The sequence below is a fragment of the Octodon degus genome, unplaced genomic scaffold (genome assembly GCF_000260255.1).
Source record: "Octodon degus isolate 3935 unplaced genomic scaffold, OctDeg1.0 scaffold00013, whole genome shotgun sequence".
NCBI lineage: Eukaryota > Metazoa > Chordata > Mammalia > Rodentia > Octodontidae > Octodon > Octodon degus.
In genome coordinates, this window is record NW_004524589.1 from 7,794,172 (window position 1) to 7,805,052 (window position 10,881).

Below are 10,881 nucleotides of genomic sequence, written 5' to 3' on the forward strand. Positions count from 1 at the left end.
ACTTATAAGGATATTCTTCACATTTTCTTCTGTTAACTTTTTCTTTTGCTTGGAGTATTAAAAATTTAGTCCTTTGTGTGTTATAGAGAAATCCTGTCAATGTCTCCACGGAGGTAACCAGGTTTATTTCTCTACTGACTTGTCATCATTCGAGGCTCCCCCTGAGCTTTCTCCTCTCCTTATTTCAGTAATGGCAGTCTTCCAATAGCACAACTCAATATTTAGTCACCAGGGAGTAATTGTATAAAGCATAAACTTCACTGTTAGGTTTTCTTTCCACTTAATCTCTACTTAAATGAGAGTTTGATCAGAAACCAATTTTACCATTTCTTTGAATATTGCAGAAAGGCCACTCTCCATGTGTGATTCACTCTGTAAGCCAGTCAAGAACTCAATGAGTTGGCTCACTGTGCCCTACTGATGTATTTATGTGACATTGAGAAAACAGGAAAATCAAAGGCGGAACTGAGCCACCAAAATAAAATCACAGCAAAGAAATGAAAAGTGACAATGTTGGAAGCTTACCAAGTGTAAATGGAATTAGCTGACCATGGGAATGTTGATACTTGCTTTTGGAAATACTCTAAATATACACCCAGAAGAACAGAAAGAAGGCAAACTCATCAGCATAAACGAGGAAAATGAGATGACATATTAAAAGAAGTGACACTCCAACATTTTCACATCTTGAAAGTGATTGTCATGTATTTCAAAACTCTAAAATATACAAGATGACATATTAAACATTTCAGTTGATCTCAATTAGAATACACTGTGACAATTCTCAAAGACATAGGTGCTTATTCAGTGTAATAAATTTTAATTGAGCATGCCGTGCAGGACCCGCCCCAGGATGCACTGCGCCAGGGATGGAGTCCTGGCGTGGTGGTGCACACCTGCAATCCCAGCACTAGGGAGACAGAACACAGGAAGATCACTAAGGCTCTAAGCTGTGCAGTGAAACTCTGCACACACACAAAAAGAAAACACAAATAAATTTTAATTGAGAAGATTACTCTTGATACATTTTCTGTGAATAACTATATTTAATGCCCAATATAGCTCCTCTTATAAAAATATGCTGAATACTAAGAATATCACTTCCTAATTTCTATATTCAGAATTAACGTTAGGACAGTTTATAGCTTTCAGAAAAAAAATAAAGCCATTTATCTTGGGGAGATAAGTCAGTAGAATAAGCGCTTGCCACTCAAGCGCAGGGTCCTGAGTTCAACCCCCAGTATCGCAATAAATAAATAAATAAATAAATAAATAAATAAATAAATAAAATAAAGCCACCAAAACAGTAGTTACCCTTCCAACTTGTTAATGAAAGTATTTTCATCATTTGGGCTTGCATGATTATTTGTGTGTGTGTGTGTGTGTGTGTGTGTGTGTGTGCACTTGCACATGTGTGCATATGTGCATGCGTGTTCATTGTGAATAATGAACTGTGTGAACAGTGAGCACTGATGGTATGACAAGATTTGATGATTTCCTTATAAATTCATCATTTTTATTTTCTCAAGTGTAATTAGTCTATGTAGCATTGCATTAATCTACTAAAAATTTTTGATGAATTCTAAACTGCCATACAATTATTAACTTAGAATTGTGATTCTGTCAATTGTACATATTAACTTAGGAAGAATGTGTACTGCTATAAATTCAGTCACCTGACTGAATATAACATAGCAGTAATGAATAATATAACAGTAATCATAATGAAAACAAAATAGCATAATAGCAATAAATAAATATAGTGATGATAAAAGTAAAAATTTTAAACTCCATATAATGACTGTATTTTTAGTCATATTCTATACCTCTCACTATGTCTTTTTGAGTCCTCTGTGTTATTGATTGGAAGATGCACCATTTTGTTGTAGCAACTAAAACATTTTTATGTAAAATATGACATTTTCATATCTTTCTAATTACAAGACACAAATCTAAAGATAATAATGTAAGAAAAGTTAGAATACAAAATTTCTACTTTAAATTTTTTCTACCTTAAATTGTAATAAATCTTTAGTTGCATTAATTCTGTAATACGGGGGGGCCTGCCCATTAGCTCAGTTGTTTATGTGCCTGCTTAAACAAAGCAGTCAGGCTCAGAATGCTGTGGTTCGATCCTCAGAACTCACGCCAACCAAACCTGCCCTGAAGGCATTCTGAGACCGCAAAAAAAAAAAAAAAAAAAAAAAAAAAAAATCTGTAATACTATATAGCATCAGCTCTTCTTAATTGTGTCTTCTTTGGATAAGTTTTGTAACTATCCATTGTCATAAAGAAATGTTAATATCTGTGTTTCTCTGATTTTGTATTTGACAAATGGGTAAGATAATTTTGTCCTATGAGTTTTTATTCTAGTTGCTTTAATTATTTTAAACATGACATGATCTGTAAATAATTGCATCTTTTTTATTTATATTCAATCTTTAGATTCTTAGGTTTAACTTTTTCACTCTGTGCTCTTAATAAGTGTGTTAACATATTACAAAAATACCTGGTATAGATGACATTTGTAGCATGAAAAAGAATTGACTGTAGTTAAAAACTTCTGTGAGATAAAATCCTATCCAGATTTTAATTCGCTACTAAAATTATATTTTTAATAAAGGAAGACAACTAGACTAGACAGTTATAAAATAACTTCCTTAAGTTTTCAGATCCGTTCTAATATTTTTGCAGAATTTCCTCAACACAGTCTCATGTATCATAGTAGGATTTCATCTTCATTGTACACATTAAATCATCTAAAACATTTTTAATTTCTGTGACTTCTTGGTTGTTATTCTTTATTATAATCATTTTTTATTAGTGTCTTCTAATTTTGGAAGTGGTAGGTGATAATGATAGAAATTTTTATAGATATCGCAATAGTTAATTAAAATTTAATTTCAATGTTCCTGGAATTTGGTTATGCAACTTGACAAAGAATAGATAGATAATAGATAGATAGATGGATAGATAGAAATTTCTGTGCTATGAGCACAATTAAAAAAACAAAAGTGATGTTCTGTCAGAAAATAATTTTACAAGCAAAACATCTTGAAACTAATTAGAATAACATGGTCCCATAAAAATGATTTAGAATTTCACTACACAGGAAATAATAATAAGTAAACAAAAACAGATGACATATAAGTCAATATATTGATATTAAAATAATTAAAATAGAATATATCAGAGAAAATATTATGTCCCAAATACATACTTATATAAGCATATAAGTATAATATATATATATATATATATATATATATATTATATACATGCTTAATGAACAAAAATGTGATAAAAATCATTTTCACTTCTCTCTGAGACTTTTTGCTATTATCTTTTTCTTAGTTATGCTTTTAAATTATGAGATTTTTTTCTCTTCTCATTTTTTCTGTTACTTAGTTATACCATCATGGTATATATTTGTATATTTGCTTTATTATTTACTATTTATATTCAACAAATAATGCTCAGGAGTTGTTTGAAACTTTCATAAAGTACTAGTGCCCACCAAATAGACTGCCCTTTGTGTTATACATTTTTCCATTTCTTTGAAGACTCAGTCACGTATTGATGCACCTTTTAAACTTTCACTTCATTAGTACACATTTGCAGTTTACAGTCATCTTGGGAGTGGATACATGTACACTCTAAAACTTATTTTTTTAATCCCCTCCTCTTTCTCTCCCCTCTCTCTAATTCCCCTATCCCAAAATTCAATCTCTCTTTTTTTTATTTAAGGGAAGGGTCTACAGGGTGCTCCGGATCTCACTACTCAATCGGACTCAGTGATTCTCCTGTATGCAGCCTCCCAAATGCTGGGATTACAGCCACGCACCACCATGCCCAGTCTCATTCAATGTATAAGCACACCCTGGGGGGCAGTGCTGCCACCATAGGACCAGGGATTGAACCCCCAACTACTGCACCTGCTTGCAGGCATTTTAATATGCTGAGCTATTTGGCCAGCCCTTCAAATTTCATTCTTGTTGATATTAATTGTAGCTCATTATGTTATACAGTGTTTACATTAATTGAGTTTATTAAGCTCCTGTACATGGCACTTCTTTATTCTACTTGTTTTCCTTTCCTGCGCACCCTCATTCTTATTCTCTTGGACCAATTCCCTATTGGGCTATCTATTCCATGTCCCCTTCAATCTATCTTTGATTATACTCTTTGTTTGAACTTTGCCTCATTCAAATACACATACATGCAGTATTAAACTAGTGTGTCTGGTTTGTTTCACTCAATAATATATTTTCCAAGTGCTTATATTTTCCTACAAATGTCTGAAATTCGTCATTATTTATATCTTCATAGTGTTCCATCATATATGGGTACCACATTTTATTTCACCCAATCAGCTCTTGTTGGGTATATGGTCTGCTTCCAGGGATTAGGTATTATAAGTTATGTTGTAACAACCATTAGTATGTGTGAATCACTAGGACTTAAACCTTTGGGGGGTGAACCCCAAAAGAGGGCTATCTGGGAAGAGTGGAAATTCTAACATCAGTTCAATGAAAATCCTCCATACTGATTTTCATGGTGGTTATATTAGTTTACATTCCAACCAACAATGCAGGAGGGTTCTTTTGCTCCATAGTCATGTCAACATTAGTTATTATTTAATTTCTTAAACATCACCATTTGTTCAACAATAAGATGGAATTTTAGCAATAAATTATATTTCTGTTTTGGCCAGAGGTATTAAACATTATTTAGATATTTTTTGACCATTTATATTTCTTCCTCTGTGAAGTGTCCATTTCTCCTGTCCCCTTCTTGACTGAGTCTGAAGTGGTTTGATTCTTTTGAGTTGTTTATATATTGTAGATATACAGAATACATATTCTGCATGAGGAGTAGCTGCCAAAATTTTTTATACTCTGTAGGTTGTTTCTGTACTCTACTGATTAATTCTTATGATATACAGAAGCTTTTAGTTTGATATACACCCATTTGTTGATACTTGCTGCTGTTTCTTGTGGGACCGAGAGTGTTTAGAAAATCTTTACCTACACCTATGTATTTGAAGGTATGCCTATTTTATTTTCAAGTGGGTTTAATGTTTTATTGTTTCTATTTTGATATTTATATCTTAGATCTATTTTTATTTTAATAAGGGCCCAGTTGCATTTTCTGCATAGAGGTAAACTGTTTTGTTAGCATCACTGGTCAAAGATGCCATCTTTCCTCCAATGGATGTTCCCAGTCCCTCTGTCAAGATCAAATAACTGAATGTTTCTTGAGATGCTCTATTCTGTTCCACTCATCCACATATCTGCCACTTTTTATCACTATTGCTTTGTAATACAGTTTGAAGTCTGGTATTGAAAGGCCTCCTGCCTTACTCTTGTCCCAGTTTGCTTTGTTATTCTGTGTCTTTTCTTGTTCCTTATGAATTTTAGGATTATGTTCTCCAGTTCTTTAAAATGCACTGTTGGAAATTTGATTGCTATTACATTGAATATCTATAAGAGTTTTGGAATATGGCCATTCAACTCTCTTTTTCAGAGTACTTTACTTTTTTGTAAAAGTCAATGTAATTCACAGTAGCTTGAAAAAAAAATGAAATGCCTATAGATTTATCTAGCCTAGAAAGTGAAAGATACCTAAAAAAGTACACTCGTACATTTGTATCTTCATTTAGGAATCAATTATTTAATGGCTTATATTTTATTCAATATAAATTCCTCCAAAAATATAAGACAAATACCAAAAGTAGATAAGTAGTAATTGTGTCTTTATCTTATTACTAATTGAATTATATTGTTTAAAGTAATTTTCCTCAATATTTAATATATTTAACAAAAATTTGCTGGATTGTAATTAATAGTTTTTAAAATAAAATGTAGAATTATCAATGATAAATGCTATTAAAAGTCAAAAAATTTTACCAGACTTGATATTTAATAGTTGTATGTCTTCTATCATATAAATCATATTCAAATATCCTTAACAGTTAAATATTTGAGTTATTAAGTTTAAACTGAGATAATGTAGTCAATGCAGTGAATATAAAAGTAAATGTTTTTGAAGGCTAAGTTAGGGCATAACATAAATTATCTGTATATGTATTGAATGACTTCCAAAAATGATTTCACATCACTACTAGCTTAATTGAGGAGGTCTCCATTTGCCTAAGAAAACACTGAGTACTCTAATAAAGTCATCATCTCAATGCATTCGGAATGATGGATGTATCTGAAAACATTAAAAAAGAATGAATTAAAAAAAGTCACAAAGTTTGTAATGTTTTTAAGTAGCTGGATCATTTATATATTCATAAAGTTTATACTCTATGTCCTTCCAAGGATGAATATGTTGACATAGACATATATTTTAATTCTTTATTTTAAAATCTCATTAACCCTTCCATGCTAGAATATGAGGGGTGGTACTAATATCCCTTCATATTATTTTTTATCTTCAATTTTACCAAAAATACACTCCATCTTTTATAATTAAGCAACCAAATCCTTGAAAATAAATTGAAGATTTCAATAATATTCATTTTGTGTTTCTCAATATATATTGAAACCTCAAAAAAGTAATGTAAGAAAATATTACAAAATATTATTTGTATTAAGTTGAAGTAGGAACAGAAGGAAATGATTTAAAATTTATTGATTACTTTTCTGCTAACAGTTTAAAGCATTAAATAAAATAATACACAGAATTTCCTCAGCAAAAGTAATGCATGTAACGATTTGGGCAGAAACGTGTTTTAACACATTTATGAACAGGTAAAGTGGAAAATGAAGTTAACCCATTTATGTCAAAGATTGAACATTTTTAAATTTTAGCAGGAGATTCATATGTATCACCTAGAAAAAGTCAAAGAACAAGAATTTGAAGGAAAAAAAAGACATATTGTTCCTTCTTTATTTTTTTTTATTTTTTGGTGGTGTATACTTTGCAGAACTGAGGATTGAACTCAGGCCCTTGCATTTGTGAGGGAAGCACTTATTCTACTGAGCCATCTCCCCAGCCCTATCATTCCATTCTTGTGGGTATTCTAATAGTGTGTCACCAGGCATTGAAGGAATAATAGCAGCATAAACAAGATAAACGTTTCCTTCATTTTCATGTTAATTACTTACTAAAATAAAAAGACATTTATTGATTTATGTGGTCAAATATTTGGTGGATCTACCTAACTCTTTCTACATTAATTATTGTTCTGCATTCTTTACCTTAGAATGCATATCTCATAGCCCAGCCATCATGGTGACATCCCAGTCCTTAAGAAAAAGCGAGTGACCAAAAATAAATAAATAAATAAATAAATAAGAAAGAAAGAAAAGAAAAGGAAAAAAAAGCAAGTGACAAAGGGTGCTGTGCTCCTAGTTAAAGGGTATTTCAATGGTCTCACCCTGTGTATTCCCTTAGCATTCACTGTTAGAATGGGGTCAAGGGTCCAATCTGAGAAAGCTCCACTTGTATCTATTACTGGGAAGAATCACTGATAGTAGGAGAAGTAAAATTCAGTGGTAAAATAATACAGTGTAATTCATTTTAATCTTTTTACATTTTATTCTAAATTAGGTTTTGCATGAATAATATGTTTTTAAAAAACTAAGAGAAAAACATTATAAAGTTTTAAACTACAACCTCTGTTAAAATAGCATGTTTTTTAAAGTGCTTTTTACTTAATCTTCATTATGTCAGATAAAAATTTCATCTTAATATAATTTCTCTATGTGCCAAGGGAATAATTTAGTAAATGAAAAATTACATCTTGTATTTCTAATATTTGATTATATTCCTCATATTATAGTGGTTGAATTTATTTAATAGTCACTATTACAAACTTACTACTTTGAATAATGAAAATAAATGGATATATTATATTTCAAAACTAGTCATTGTAAAATGAACAGATATATTAAAAGAATTATGCTGAAACAACTAAGTAGAACACTAACAAGTATAGGATATTAAAAGACAAATAATCATTATTTCCTGCTTAAATGTCAGAATTCAAGTACTCAAACCATTAAGAACTTCTCAGTGGTACTTAAAGTCAACAAACCTTCCTTGTGAGTTATAATAACCCCTGACAATTGTTTTTTTCAATTTTATTGAAACATATTGCGTTAATAAACATTTTGAATATTTGAGATACACATCATTTTGTTATATGTGTGCTGTGAAATGACTAAAACAATGTTATATCTATCACCTCAGATAGTTATATTTTGGGTGTATGTACACAAAGAATATTTTTAAGTTCTCTTCAATAAACTCCAACTATTTGATATATTCTTAATCATCATTAACAACATATACTATTAATGATATACTACTAAATATTAGGATTCTTGCAGTTATGCATATTTTAATTTTAAGGTTTTGAATTTTGACGATCTCCTTCCTCTTTCCCTAAATACAAATCAGATTACTCTCAACTCTACTGATATCTTCTCCTCATTTTCATGTTTGATTTCTACAATACTTTACTTTTTGTTTCTAGATAATGCTTGTATAGTTTATAATATTGATGCCAGAATAATTACTTCCTACTTGATCTACTCAACAGAACCACTTTTTTTTTTTTTTTTGAACTGGGGATTGAACTCAGGCCCTTGCACTTGCTAGGCAAGTGCTTATTCTACTGAGCCACTCCTAGGCCCCAACAGAACCACTTTTATGCAAATTATTTTCTCTGCTTTCTTACTCTTTTGTTACTTTAAAGAATTTTAAATATATGTTAAATACTTTTAGAAATTGTTAATTCCAAGAATGCAAAATTTAACAATTTCCATACTCTTTATATATTACAAAAGGGTTGTACTGGTTTACATTCTCACCCGCAGAGGAGAAGAGGCCACTATTTCCTATATGTGACATTGCAGTTGTTACTTTCATATCCTTGAAAATAGCTTTTCTTAGCTGGGCGTGAATGATGGCTGTGCTTGCAATCCCAGCACGTGAGAGGCTGAGGCAAGAGAAGCCATGAATTGGAGTCCAGCATGGTATATATAGTCCAAGACAGACTGAACTAAATACAGAGACTTTGTGATTATTTTAAAAAAGAGCCCTTTTTGCTATAGCTAAGATGGGCTCTCAGTGTGGTTTTATTTGCAATTTTCTAAATACCAAAATGTTGAACATTGGCTATATGTTAATTGGCCATTTTTTAGTACTTTGATAAATATCTGTGCATTGTAATCGCTAATTTCCTTGGTTGTTTTGTTGTTTTGTTGTTTTGGTGGAGACAATTTTCAAATTCTTTATATCCTAGCTTTCTGCCTTCTGGTGACTTACTTGCAGTTATGGTGTCATCCATAATTATAGGTGGAAACACAGCTTTGACCAAGGAAAGATTTCCAGACTTAATCATGGGATTGTTAGAGTACTTTGTTTCTTTGCTGGCTATTGATTGGAAGTGTACATTACATAATTTCTGTGTGTGTGTGTGTGTGTGTGTGTGTGTGTGTGTGTGTGTATGTGTGTGTGTTTCTACATTATTGTGCCCCTACATAAGAAACTTGCATTGCATATGGTTGCCAGCTTCACTCACAGTGGGAAAGAGGGTAAGCGAGAAGGAAATAATGAATCGCTTGTAATCTAACTTCATGAGACATAGCACGTTCTTTGCACTGTCTTTAGTTTGCTAGAAGAAATCACCAACTTCAGTTGACACTCATAGCTCAGAGGTTCAGATGATACAGCTTCCAAAATATGTAGAATATTTAGAAGCTGCCTACTATAACAGACTTTATCTAAAAAACATTTTATTGAACTGCGTTCATCATTAAAAATTTTGAACATATATAATGTATGCATATCACTAAATGATTTGAAGATAAGTTACACATACGTGTACTGCTTTTACTATTGATGTCAAATAAGTATACATCATATTCCAAAGCTTCCTCCTATCCCCTTTCAAAATAAAGCTAATTCATAAAATCTGAGTGGAAAATGGTAACATAAGCTCTACTTAAGGAATAAATACTAGTACAAATGATTATCTCTAAGGTTCATGCAAACTGTTTTTCAGGGAATCTATACATTCCATAATTCCTTTCAAATTCAAAATATACTTTTCTAATATTATTTTCATTATAATAATTTGAATTTTTCCAAAAAACTGTAATTCAGTGGTAATAGTTATACAAGCATGTTCATTTTTATAGTTACAATTCCTACTAAAGAAATCGGTAACTTTGCAGGAAGAATTTGCATTCTGTATAAGAGGATGCTTCACTGTATAAAGGTGAAAAAAATGTACAAATTCAACCAACACATGAAGAAAATAACCTGAAGGTCCACTGATATCACCATAAGCATGCATAATGAGCCATGTATGCATTTACATTAGGAAGTTTTCTACTGTAAAGTATAATCCATGCATGATTCTATAGGGTATCATAAGAAAGAATATATATATATATATATATATATATATATCATAATAGTAATCTGAATAATGATGGTTATTTTCCTAAGTAGACAAAAATTAAGGGAATGATTTACTAGACTAGATATTGTTAATCCATTGTACTGGGCTTATACACATTTTCATCTGTGATAATATATCACAAATGTCATATATTTATAATTTTTGAGCATTGAGAAAAGTTTTAAATCAGCAATAACCATGCCTTGGATAGACCTCATTGGCTATGATACTGCCACTGTGTGAAGCTAAGCATTGAGCAATTACTTATATACATAATAGTTGGCCTGGAAATAGAGAATATAGCTGTAAAATAAACAGCATTTCTCCAGTTTTCATGAATAAATACCAAGTATTAAATAATTCTGAAATGTCAAGGTAGAAAAGAGGAACATTTTCTAGAATGAACAAGGTTAGAGGTGGATGAATGAAATCTCTGTGGCCTTATTATAAAACTTTGA

At 31.2% G+C, this 10,881-nt stretch overlaps 1 pseudogene; it reads right to left on the bottom strand.

Annotated features, from left to right (window-relative positions):
- Positions 1 to 10,544: 10,544 nt before the first annotated feature.
- Positions 10,545 to 10,670, bottom strand: LOC111815267 (annotated as a pseudogene).
- Between the last annotated feature and the right edge of the window lie 211 nt (positions 10,671 to 10,881).